Source organism: Panthera leo, chromosome E3 (assembly GCF_018350215.1).
Source record: "Panthera leo isolate Ple1 chromosome E3, P.leo_Ple1_pat1.1, whole genome shotgun sequence".
Lineage (NCBI taxonomy): Eukaryota > Metazoa > Chordata > Mammalia > Carnivora > Felidae > Panthera > Panthera leo.
Genome location: NC_056694.1, coordinates 32,194,164 through 32,207,398, shown reverse-complemented (window position 1 = coordinate 32,207,398; position 13,235 = coordinate 32,194,164). Strand labels below are relative to the sequence as shown.

General features: G+C 55.4%; 1 protein-coding gene across 10 annotated transcripts in view; it reads left to right on the top strand.

Moving 5' to 3' along the window:
- Positions 1-13,235, top strand: part of CLEC16A (C-type lectin domain containing 16A) — a 201,831-nt gene that overhangs the window by 36,619 nt on the left and 151,977 nt on the right. The window lies entirely within an intron of this gene.

Here is a 13,235-nt window from a genome sequence, read left to right as displayed (position 1 = left end):
GCACACCTGTGCCTTCACCACACCTCCGGCCTGGGAGGCCCTGGCTCCTCGTTCCCAGCCGCGGCAGGCGACTTGTCTCACTGTATCCGCTGCAGCTTGGGCCCGGCGGATGTGTCTGAGATGAGCCGGTGTCTCACACAAAGGCTGTTTCATGAGGACTCTGTCTCTGCAACCGGTTTCTCAGGCAGTGGGTAGAAAGGTCCAAGGGCTAGGCTTGCCCTTGGGCAGTCGGCTCTGTTGCCATATCTGAGGAAGCAGGTGGCGGAGGATCCCGCAGCGTGGGAGGCCAGAACTGCCTGGAGCGCAGTGACAGGGGTCCCTGCCCTTCTGGTTTTTCTGGCGTACGATGGCTTGGCCGGGCCCTTTTGCTGTTGAAGGGAGTCTTGGAGCCTTTGAAAAGGTTCCCAGACACTCTGTCCTTGTCAGTGGTGGCGTTAGTTCTGCTGAATTGAACGGGGCCCTTTCACGGCCCCTGTCTGGTCTGTCCCTTCTTTGATTCATTCAGAAAGTATTTATTAAGCCCTTTCTTTGGAACAGGCATCGTGCTGGCTCTGGGGATGTACAAAATCCTAATGGTTTCTGTCTTTTTGGAGCTTTATAGTCTAGTAGGAGTGACAGATGTCGGTCAAATAAATATACAAACAAATGTACTGTCTCGAGTTTCACACGTGCTCTAAAGGGAAGGAGTAGTTTTTGGCGAGAGGATGTAACCTAGAGGGCCAGGAGTGACGAGTATTGGACAGGACAGCCTCCCTTAGGGGCCCGTGCCACGACACTTCAGGCGGGGCAACGTGGAGACGACCTGGTGTTCGTGGAGCCAGACAGTTTTCTTTCCAACTTGCTTAAACTCCCTGCTGCTGTCCGAATGCGAGGGGTGGAGTGCTGACCCAGCAGAGTCGCAGGGCCTCGAGGGCAGAGCTGCCGATGACCGCCAGCCAGCGGGCCCCCTCAGGCGCATCGTCCTCCCTCCCCCCATTTAGGAAACGGAGAGGGCGCGTCCTACTCCGGAGGGCTCTTGGTGGGGATGGGGAGGAAACACAGCTGAAGTGTCCATCAGGTACCCGGCAGGTTGCAGCCTGGCCCTCAAAGCCATTTGGTTTGGTGTTCGTGGTATTTAACAGAGAATTCTATGAATGACCAACGTTAACAGTTAGGAAGTTTCACACACAAAAAATCTGCATCTCGGGATTGTGTTCCAGCAGTCAGAAGGTCTGGTCCCCATTGTACACGTTTCTGCTGCACGCTTCTCCGAGGCGGTCCCCATCGGGTCGGCATGTGTTTGCCATCAGACTCGCCCGGTCCCCATCCAGCCTGCTGCACGCTCCTAGGACATTTCCATTCATATCACATGGGGCCGTGTTGAGTCGCCTTGGGCTTTCTTTTGTCGTGTGGTCTCCATATCCCAAGATGGCTGCTCAGACTTCGTCCCAGAGTGTCCTCGTGTGAGACATTCAGTGACGAAGTTGGACTTGGTGTTCGGAGGGACGGACACAGAGATCTCTGGGCTGCTGGGGTTTGCAGGCTTTCTCATTGCACTTGACTGGCCTGCGGCCACGAGAAATAATCACACCCTTTCGCTGGTTATCCCCCCGTGGTCACATCTGGCCAGAACTCCAGCACGCTGTCACGGCAGGGTGCTGGCATCGACGCTTGGGGTTTGCAATTTGAGCAGAAGCAAACTGCAGAACGTTACTGGCGACCGCTCAGCCTGGGATACCCACGGCGGTTGGGCCCTCTGACGAGAGGCAGCATTCGGGAGACCCGTCCTTTCTCCCGCCGGCCCCCTTTTTGGGGACGAAGTTTCTGCCTCCATTGTGACAGACTCACAGCGGCTCGTCGTGGTGGGCGTCTGAACTGAAAATGAGATTCTTTTGAGCGTGGAAGGAATTGCCAGCCCCAAGTGAAAGTGTCTGCCTTCTGCTTCCGGGTATCGCCTTCGCCTGGGTGCAGAATCGAACTGTGTCGCGTTCGGATGACTGCACTTGAAAGTTGGGTGGAGTGGAGGTGAGTCCCCATCGGTGACTCGCTCGATAGCAGTCCCGGTGAGACTCACCTTCCTTCCCTCTGAGCAAGAACGGTCTCCTATTGTTTCCTGCCTCACTCGGATGTGGTTTGATCGTGCTTGTTTTAAGTTTCTTGGTCTTTTTTAACCTACTTTCTCCTTCCCGTAATTTGTAGATAAGTTACTGGTATTGCTTCATTTTTACCAGCAGACCTTTCGCAAAACCAAACCAAAATTGAAGAGAGAGGAGCAGAGGGAAGAGCGGAGTTATTTGAAAAGTCTGTAATTTAAGGTTAAATTTAAAACACACCAGCATGGCGAGGTGAATGCCGAATTGAAATTCGTCTGTGCATTAAAAATCATATGGTTCCTGCTCGGGGATACTTCTTGAGTTCTTGCTACAATTCTAATGCAGAGCAGATCAGGTTTCGTGTTGAGGGAAATAGAGTAAGAGAACACTAATTCTGAAACTGCTAACATCTCATTATTTTTGCACAACGAACATATAGATTAGATTACGGGATATGCATCATTACCTATGGGTACTTTGTTGTTTTTTTTTTTTTTTTTTAAAGAACCTTTTCTCACCCTCCATTTCTGTAGAATAGTTTCCTTCGTCTTGCACTCCTTCGTCCGTTCCTGCAACAGAGATGCGGTGGTGCGCAGGAGAGAGCGCTGGACTTGCTGGGCTTCCCACTCCCTGCGAGCGGAGGGGGCCTGTGCCATCACGGGCTTGCAGCCCATGCCCGGGGGCTCTCACTGCAGGAACAAGTGACTCGATGGGTGAACCGGGGGCGGGGTCACCGGGCTCTCACGATGTTGTTCTTGATCACTCTCAAAACAGAAACAGCTTCAGAGCCTGACCCTCCCACGCCACCTGCTCAGAGGCAGGCTTCGGGGGAAGAGCGTCAGGGCGAGGTGGTCTTGGTGCTGTTCTGCGTTCCGCCTTCGGGGACAGTCTAGTGGAGTGGACTGTGGAGTCAGACTGCCCGGTCCCCCCAGATCCTGGCCCCGGGTCTCACTAGGTGTACCCCGGGGCAAGTTAGTCCACTGCTCCGGGCCTCAGTTTCCTCCCTTCTCTAGTTAGACTAATGCACGCGGTGTCCGCTGCTTCTCCTAAAGCCTGGCGCACGTCAGGCCCTGATATTAGGTGTTATCGTCAGTTTCTGACGCCGCACGACAGCCCTGCGTCTCCTAGTTGGGGACCCCCCCCCCCCTTCCTGGGATGATTAATGTGGAGGCACACCTAGAGTACCCCTCGGGAGGTGCCTTATGACCAGACACAGAGGCGCCGAGGGCCCGGTGTGAGCAGCAGTGGTAACAGTGACAGCACGAAGAGCAAGCTTTGCCATTTGGTGGTGGTGGGCTGACCTGTCTGTGTGCATCCCAGGCCCTCCAGCTCACGTCGGCCCCGGATTCGACCTCCGGAAAGTGCAAGTACGTAGCCAGCTCGTGGGTACTCATGTGGTTGGCTGGCCGTGAATTCAGAGTGGGAACTGAGAATCCTGGGCCGGGATGGTTCGTCCCCAAATGATGATGTCGTCTCTGTGGGCACCAGTTCAGCCGGCTGGAATGGTCGCCAGATGATTCTCTGGGGATCCAGAAGAGTGAGCGAGTGCACACCTAAAACGTGAGCTGCCGGCTCTCTCACAGGACGCCTGTCCTTCCTGGGAGCCGGATCCCCTGCTAGAGCGCTCCGTCCACTCGTGGCCCGTGGAGCTGGTGGCCGCGAAACTAGCAGCCTGGCCCCTCTGGCTTCTGTGTTTGTGGAGGCAGCGCGCCCACGATCGACCAGGGCCCCTCGGTCACTGCTTGCAGGGCTCTCTCTCCAAACCAGGCTGGACTCGGACGGCCGCCGGGCCTCCTGTGTATTGACTGCATCACGCGGAGTAGCCCCCCTCTACAGCCCGAATTCGAGTTCCCCTGAATCTTTCGGTGACCCCGACCTTCCCCGTGCCCCCGGTTAATCGTTGCTGGTTCTGAAGGCCACACGTTCTTCTTCCTGAAAGCGGTAAGAGGCTTCTGGGAGAGAGTTGATGGCGAACGCCGAAGGGAAAAAATGGACCGCGATGAATCAAGGGCCTTCATTGGCACAGATGCAAACATTCCCACAAAAGAATTAGAACTCGTCGTGTCTTGTCCCTTTCTTGCGGGGCCATTGTGGTCTACCCCATAATCCCTGAATGGAATTCTGGCTCCCAGTCGCCACCGCTGGCTGCAGAAGTACTGAGTGATTCACACGTAAGAGGACGTGACAGAATGAAGGAGAATCCGGAGCGCAGCATTTCCCACTTACCACGTACGGTGTTGTCGTGGATGAGAGACCTCTTAGGAACCGTCCTCTTCCTTCTCCTTTGCGGGTGGGGCCGGAAGTCCCCTGGTGTGGGGGCTCACGGAGGGACGGCCTTCAGCCAGGGCTACAGGTGACGGTACCCGGGGCCCAGGGATGCCGGTCCTGGTCCGGGGAGCCAGGGAAGGGCCAAGGGTTCTTGGAATGGCTATACCTTGCAGGAGCCAACAGGGAGAAGCCAAGTGGGCATAGGAGGGGTGGGTGGGGGTGGAGGAGATTCTGTGACTCAAACCCTACAGGGCTTTTTGTGTTCACCCGGCAGCGTGACCCAGAGTGGGCAGGGGCAGTCCCAAGGCTGGAGGCTGCTCTCTGGTGTGAGGTATGGCCATGCCGCATGCTGGATGGGGACTGTCCCTAGTCTGCATTGAGCCATTGGTGAATTCTCCCGGGTTTCTGTGAAAATTCGGAAAATCGAGGGTGGGGACAGAAAAATGAGGCACCCACGCTTCCGGTGTCTCTGTCCTGGGACTTGGGTAGTTTTCATCGGCCGCGTGGCCCCTATGGCCATTTTGAGGCTTTTAACCAGATTCTGAGGCCAGGTCAGCATTACTTAGTCATCTATTTAACAAGTATTATTGGACACGTACCAGAGTCTGTTCTAGGTACGGACAGTGCAGGCGGAAGCAGAGCAAAGGCCCCAGAACTCCCGGAGCTTCTCTTAGAGTGGGAAGAGAGAGGGGAACGAGGAAATTATTAGTGGACATGTAGCATGGTAGAATTTGAGGCATGCCTTTGGAAAGCTGCAGCAGGAAAGCCGGGGAGGGAGAGGAGGCAGTGCTAAGAGGCTTCAGTGGGGTGCAGTTCTCCATCGAGCGGCCAGGGTATGACTCACTGGGAAGATGAGCATAGATGTGAAGGAAGCGAGGGACTGAGTCATGTCGATTTCTGCAGGGAGAGCGCATTGGCCAGAGAGAACAGCCAGCCCGAAAGGCCCCGAGGCAGGCGTGTGCCTGGTGTGTCCGAGGAACCGCCAGGAGCAGCACCGCAAGGCAGAGTGTAGTAGAGTGGGGCCAGGGAGGGAGGGAGAGCCCGAGGCACGTGGTGCCTTTGGAGCCACTGGAAGACTCCGAAGTTTACACCAAGAGAAATGGGAGCCTCGTTTCCTTTGTGTCCCCAGTGTTTAGCCTGGCTCCTGCAGTAAACATCAGTTGTCTTGAAATAATGAATCACCGTGAGGGAATCGAGCATCTTGTCTCGAACGACGCCAGGAAATTCAGTCTCGGTCAGCGCCAAGGTCCTCCATCTGGGAGACTTGGTTTTGCTCAGGGTGCTTTGTCTGATGGGAGGCTGGGCGCGGCGGGTGGGGGGGGGGCAGGGGGTGGCACTCGGGTGAGAAAAGGGCCGCCCCGTTCACTTCCCTGTCTGATGCTCCAGCGACATAATGACGATGGGCCAGGAGGGGTGTGGGGTGAGTCACTCCCTGCCCAACTGAAGACCGCCGCTCTTCTGTAACTGTAATCCCAGGACACGGTTGGTGGGTTTTCCCCAGTGAGTTAAGAGTTCCTGACTATCCTGAGATTGCCTGCCTGCTGACCATTTGCTGTGATGCTCATGACCTTACCCCCAGGGGCCCTCTCGGAAACCTCCAGCTTCATGAACAGAGAGAAGGGGAAAAACCGCTACAGGGCTGTATGTGCTCACACAGTATCACCCTGGGGGGCACTCCCGTGACAGGTCATTCCCTAGTAAGAGCAGCACCTGTCCGCAGAGCATGTCGTGTGTGCCAGGCTTCCCGGCTTGCTCACCCCTCTTGTCCTTCCCACACGCGTTTCTGGAGCACCCCCACCTTCCAGGCAGGTACCGTGCTGGCCTCAGGGCGTACAGGATGAATAAGACAGACAAGGTCGCTGTCATGACCTGTCTGGTCGGGGGAAACAGACAGTAAACAAGTGCGTCCATGTAGATGGGAGATTTGGATCTGGCAGGAAGTAGAAACCGGCTTTGAGAGATGCTGGTGACGAAAGGCCTCCTGGAGGAGGCCTGGGTTGAGGACTGAAGGACAAAGAGCTGAGTGGGAGGCAGGGGGGGGCGTGGCGGTGGGCAAGGCATGGGAAATGGTGGGTCAGAGACCTTGGTGGGGATGAGCTGCCTGGCTGGGATCGGAACAGAGGCCACTCTGTCGGAACCACTGGGTCGGGGTGGGGGGGGCAGGTGGGACTTTCTTCTTGTTCTCCTCCTTTTAGGCTCCTGATGACCTGGTGAGGTGGCTTCATCGTCACAGTCTCCCCGTGAGCGGGCCGACGCCCCCAGAGGTTAGGGGATCATTCTGCTGTCCCCCAGCGTGAGGGGATCACTGGCATCCCGCCACAGGTCCCCATGCTGTTTCCGTTTCTTGTTGTCCTGTCGCCGTCTGCAGCGAGATGTGGGCTTCTGGACTGAACATTTCGGGTGGTGGGGAGTCCCCATTGATCTCTTTTGAGAGAATAGGACGTAGTAGAACAGTCCTTCTGAAGAAAAGCCCAACAAGGGCTTCGTGTGGCATTATGATGGAAGAGTGTATGTTATTTTGCGTAAGCATTGTGTCCTGCAGCTCATTTATTCCACAGCATTCATTAGCTTTTTTTAAAAAAAAATTTTTTTTCTTAACAGTTATTTATTTTTTTGAGACAGAGAGAGACAGAGCATGAACGGGGGAGGGACGGAGAGAAAGGGAGACACAGAATTCCAAGCAGGCTCCAGGCCCCGAGCTGTGGGCACAGAGTCCGACGCAGGGCTCGAACCCACGGAGCGCGAGATCATGACCTGAGCCGAAGTTGGAAGCTCAACAGCCTGAGCCACCCAGGCGCCCCAGCTTTTGATCGAATGTCGGGCCTGCCACTGAAGGGATGGACTGGGCAATGCTAGGCATTGAGGGGACAGAAACGGTGGCCTGGGTGGAGCCGGCCAGGGATGGGAGGGGCCTGGCCTCCCGCGGGCCTCGCGGCACCCTGGAGGTTGTCTTCCAGGCGGTCACGGCGCCTCCGGATGTGAGCTGCTGCTTCTGTCTCGGTGACGGTGCCCGGCGGCGTGTGCCCGGGGCGAGTCTTCCGAGCTTGGAGAGCGCACCGGGTCCAGACCGACGGCACTTCTTTGGTTTTTTTTGCCCCTGTGGCCGCGACGCTCCCCGACGATTGGCCGATTGATGGAGAAGCATGCACGTCCCTCTTGTTAATGGAAGTGGCCTGTGACTCTTCGTGTTTGTCCCCGATGGGTTTTGTTTTCCCCCGTTTCATTTGGCAACATCGCCCGGTCGCCTCGCTGACGTGGTTTCGGTAGCGTGTCCCGGACGTGCCCTGGGGCTTCGCGTCAGCAGCCCCGTGTCGCCAAGGGTCTGGCACCCGGCACGTGCACCCCTGCAGCTCCCCGGAGCTGACGGTCCCTGCCGTTTGCTTGCTGGTCCCCTCATTCTGGAGCGGGAGGAGTCTCCCTCTGCGGCAGTTATCGGCCGAGCTCCCCTTCACTGCTGCTTGCAAAGCCACGTGCTGTTGGTTATGGTTGGTGCAGGCCCCTGGGTCACCGTGACCCCCTGTGACACGTGGAGCTCCCTGTATACGAGACAGAACGGGGAATATTTCCGCGTCGTGGTCGGTCATGACGATGGTCAGGTCGGAAGGCCGCCTAGTCACCTGTCCCTGAGTTTTTGCCCCACAGGTCCGTCCACCCGCTGCTCCGGTCAGCCTGCCTGGGGCCTGGCCGGGCCCCACGTCCACCCTGCAGGGGCGGGGCTGGCTCCACGCCGGCAGGCTTGTGGGTGCTTGTTGACGAGGGGGTGAGCTCTCGAGCGGTGCGGCCGGGTGGTCAGACGGGTCGGCCTGGAAGCCAGACTCCCTGGATCCGGATCCTGGCTCTGCCTCTGCGGGACGCCAAGCTAGTCCCTCCCCCTCTGCCGCTCCGCCCCGTCCCTAGTCGTGTGACGGAGAGTGAAGCGCGTCGGCACGCGCAAAGTGCTCACAGCGGCACCGGGCGCGTGTTCGAGGCACGCTGGGTGTGAGTGACGGTTGTGAGTACCTGGAAACGAGTGACAAGGGCGTGTGCTCCCTTCTGCCACCTCACAGCGGCCCCGGAGGGGGGAGCGCTGATTTGATTTGGTGCCCGTGGAAACCGAGGCCCCGCGAGAAGGTGGTGGGCAGTGGGGCCTTGCGCCTGGGCTCAGGCTGCTCCGGCGTCTCCACGGGTCCCACCCCGCCTTCGTGCTGTCCGTCCCGCTGGTCCCAGCCCCCGAGGCTGGGTTGGGGAGGGGGCCCAGGGGCGCTTGGGGGAGGCCGAGTCTAGCCCATTAACAAACCAGAACGTTTCTAGGAGCTAGGGAGCCAGGTTTAAAACAGAATGGGACTGTTTGTTTTTAGAAGTTAGCCCCTCCCCTGCCATCTCTTATCTCTTCCATCCTGGCTGGTGATCCACCTGCCAGGGGTCGGAGGTGAATAAATATTTCTAGAGCGCCCGTTTGTGGCGGGCATTGTGCCCGGCGTGTTTGCGTTCAGGGTCTCATATCAGCTCTGTGGCCACATGTGCTGCAGCTGCTACTGTCTCTGTTTTACTGATGAGGAAACCCAGGCTCATTTGGTCAGGGCCACCGGGCCAGTAAGTGCAATGAGATCGTGCTCAGGTCTGCCCTTATGCTGGGCATGTTTCTGTGAGTCAGCGCGGCCTGCCTCCTTGCTTAGGGGGAAAAGCTTTCTCCTCTTTCTCAAACCCCTCGGCGGAGGTGTTGGAACAGGAGGATTCTAGTTGCGTCCTCAGGAGGTGAGCGGGCTAGGCCCGGGAGAGCCTGGAAGGTGAGCTTTCTCAGATATCGCAACAGCTCCTACAGAGCCCGACACCGGAGCCACGTCATCTGTCCTTGTCCTTAGCCGTCCCCTCTCGCTACCTGTCTCCTCCTCCTTTCCCTCTCAGCTAGGGTTCTTCACGAGCTCCATCGTGAACGGGTGGCTGGAGAGGCCGCCCAGCTGGTCCAGCACTACCCCCTGACTTGCCGCGTGTCTGCTGCTCTCTGGGGAGCTGGCCGAGCACCTAGTGTCCTGGGACACCGCTGCGGTCACCAGACACACCAGCTGTACGGCCACTCAAGAGTGAACAGCCAGGGCTCTGAGCTGGCCTTCCGACCATTCTCCTCCCAAGTGTTCTGGTGAGCTCCCGTTACCATTCAAGACTTGGATCAGTCATTTCCTTCTCCGCGAAGCCCTCTTGAGCTTCGAGCTTCCCCCTCATGCCCCCGCCCTCCCGCCCAACCTGGCACAGCTCCCCACTGCTTCCTCCCTGCCCTCGGCGTCCATGTGGACGCACAGCAGAACGTGCTTCCTGCTGGCTGGGCTGTGGGCTCTGGAACGGTAGGCCCAGGGCTGCTTCACCGTTGGTGTTGAGTGTGGCTCAGTGAATGAGGTCAGTCCCCTGATGACTGCAGTGAATCCCCCTTCCCGAGCTGTCTGATTTGCTCTTGGCTTGCATTTAGGGCATTAGGACAGTCTGATTTTATTGAAAATTCTTTAGGTACGTGGTTTTTAAATTGAGGGATAACTTAAGGTGCAGTAATCTTAGGTGTATCAATGGCTTCATACTTACGATTACATTTGTATGTAACTTAGGTCAAGACAGAAGACATTTCCGAGGGGCGACTGGTGGTTCAGTCAGTTAAGCGTCTGGCTCTAGGTTTCGGCTCAGGTCACGATTTCATGATTCGTGGGTTTAAGCCATGATTCGTGGGTTTAATTCGTGGGCTCTGTACTGACAGTGCGGAGCCTGCTTGGGATTCTCTCTCTCTCTTCCTCTCTGCGTCTCCCAGCTCTGGCTCACTCTCCCTCAGAGTAAATAAACTTGGAAAAAAAGAGTACATTTCTGGCATCCAAAGACATTTCCGGTAGCTCCTTCTTAGCCTCTAATCTCCTCTCCCACCTTTCCCTCAGCAGCTGACTTCTAAAGGTGCCTTTTTGGTGTGTGTGTGTGTGTGTGTGTGTGTGTGTGTGTGTGTGTGTGTGTGAGATAAAACATATAAAAATAATGGATTCACCATTTTTAAGTATACAGTTCAGGGGCATTAAATACGTATCTTTAAAGGTATTCTTCACATTTAAATGGCATTGGTCATGCTTCCTTGGGGCACAGCGACTGGATGACATAGACACGACTAGAGCCTAAAGTAGAAGTTCCCCCAACCTCACCGCCCTCTTCAGAAGGAACAGCTGTTTTCAGCATGTGTAGCCTTGCCGTGTGGACCATCGTGCACACACCTGTCCACACGTACAGGTGTACGTGCTTTCGCTGACAGTTTTGTTTTTTGATGGTAAGCAGACTCCTTGATGGGTTACCCGAATGCAACTTGCTTTTTCACGTGCCGTCTGCGCCTGGTCTAAGGGGGCGTCCAGACCTCGCGGAGGACGCCGTTTGACTTCCGGGCTGTCGGCGGTGCTGCTGCTCCTTGGTCAGCTGCCTGGGCCTCAGGTGTTTGCGCCCTCCTTCCTGACCCCTTGCTCCACACCCCTGCCTCCGGCCGCGCACAGCCTGCTCTCACATCGGGCAGCCCCAAAAGGCCTGAGTTACTTCTGACCCCTGGGGAGTCCCCGTCTCCAGTATTTACCTTTCATTTTTATTGTTTTAGGTTTATTTATTTTTGAGAGAGAGAGAAAGCGCAAGAGGTGGGGGGAGGGGGGGCGGTGCAGAGAGAGAGAGAGAAAGAATCCCAAGCAAGGTCTGCGCCATCGGCACGGGGCTCGAACTCATGAAAATGTGAGATCATGACGTGAGCTGAAAGCAAGAGTCAGATGCTTAACCGACTGAACCACTCAGGCGCCCCTTTATTTGTTTATTATTAAAAAAAATTTTTTTAATGTTTATTCAATTTTGAGAGACAGAGTATGAGGGGGGAGGGGCAGAGAGAGAGGGAGACGCAGCATCTGAAGCAGGCTCGAGGCTCCGAGCTGTCAGTGCAGAGCCTGACGTGGGGCTCGAACCCACGGACTGTGAGACCATGACCTGAGCCAAAGTCGGATGCCCAACCGACTGAGCCACCCGGGCACCCCCTCCAGTATTTACCTTTCAAACAAAGATAGCAGCCTGAGGTTGGAGGGGGTGAAGGCAAGAGGAAGGTGGTGTTGACCTGCAGGCAGGAGCTGACACTCTAGGGAGCATTTCGGCCCTCGGGCCACCCCTGAAATCACACTGCTGGCCTTGAGCTGGCCCTGAGCCCGGAAGCCGGCTTGCATGGCCCAGGGCCCTCCCACTGCATACCCTGGCTGGGTAAGTGGCAGAATCTTTGCTGTCAGCAGGGAGGGCCCCATATCTCCACATTCCTCTCGCAGCTCAGGCTCTGGGTCCCTGGGAGATGAGCCCTTGGTGACACCGAGCTTGCGGCATTTGGGAAACACAGGCATGAGGTGCAGAAGGCTTTCCTCTGGGGCACACGTGGTGTGCTGGCTTTATGAGACGATGAACCCCAAAGCCTTCTGATTTGTGACTGTGGTGTGAGCCTTTCCATTCTCTTGGTTCCTTTCACTGTGCTTGCTCTTGCCCTGGGCTAATCTCCTGAGGCTGTGAGGCTTCTATTTTCTCCTGTCCCTCACTTTTCTTTGTTGTCCTCTCATGTTGGGTCCAGTCTGGTACAGGCAGCCCCCTGAGGCCCTGCCCTGCTGCAGGCACCTGGTTTAGTGCTGAGAGCGCAACAGGGGAGGGGTGAGGTGGGCACGCCTTCGCCCGGGGTTTTCCATCCAGAACGTCTGGGATTGTCCGCTGTCACACGGAGATTCCAGGGAGGCTGGCAGCCAGGAGGCTCTTGACTGGGGCAGCAGGAATGATCATGAGTCTCTGTCCACATTTCCCAGCCAAGCCTGATCAACTCCTCCATGTTAACTGTGGGGGTTTCGATGCTGTCGGGATTAAGACAAACAGGCTTTTAAACACAAAGGAAAATTAAAAAGGGAACATAAAGTCCGTAATCCTAATGTCTAAATGATCCTCGATGTGTTTTTGTAAAAAGCTAGTATGAGTGCAGGATTAGAAATTTGAAACCAAAGCAGAAAGGTAAAGAAATGAAAAAATTGTACGTGGACCACCTGCCTTCTTTTTCCCCCAAAGGTGAAACCCCAAGATACTCTTAGGCAGCTTTCTAGGGAGAGCTGTTCACAGCATCACGCGTAGCTTTTGAAAACCTTTACCTGAAGGGGACCCCACTGTGTTCCCTGCTCTTGCTTTCTCATCCCGATGCCGGTCCTGTGTTGGTGTCCGTAGGTACAAAAGGCCTCAGTCTCTCTATCATTTACGTGGATTCCCATTCTATGGACGGGCCATAATTACCTAACCACTCCCCTCTTGATGGACATTTAGGTTATTTCCAGCTGTTTACTGGGTAGGTTGCTTTTTAAAAGTTTGAAATTTCCCCAGTAAGCATGTCTTCCCAACACCTGATCGTCGAGAAAAGCAGATCCCTTTGGAAAGTTTTAAACTTTATTTTCACAGTTGACTCTTTTCTTTTCCTTTCTTTTCTTTTCTTTTCTTTTCTTTTCTTTTCTTTTTTCTTTTCTTTTCATTTCTTTCCTTTCCTTTCCTTTCCTTTCCTTTCCTTTTTAAGGAGGCAGGGAAGGGAAGGTGACTCTCATACGTTGGATGCATACTACAGGAACTTTACGTCTGTGACTATGTTTAGTTCTAGAAGGCCACGATTACTTGCCCTGTGATTTAGACAAGGACTCTGATGCTCAGAGTCGACCCATAGCTCATGATAGCCTTCAGCCGGGGTTGCATGGCTCTGACCGGCCCTGGGCCTTGCACACCGTTTCACTCACCTCGTTCTGCCATTTCTGTGCATCCAAGTTCATACACAGCTCAGGGGGAAGTTTCTCTATCCACCCATGTGAATTTTTTTTTACATTTTTTTTTTTAACGTTTGTTTATTATTGAAAGACAGTCAGAGCGTGA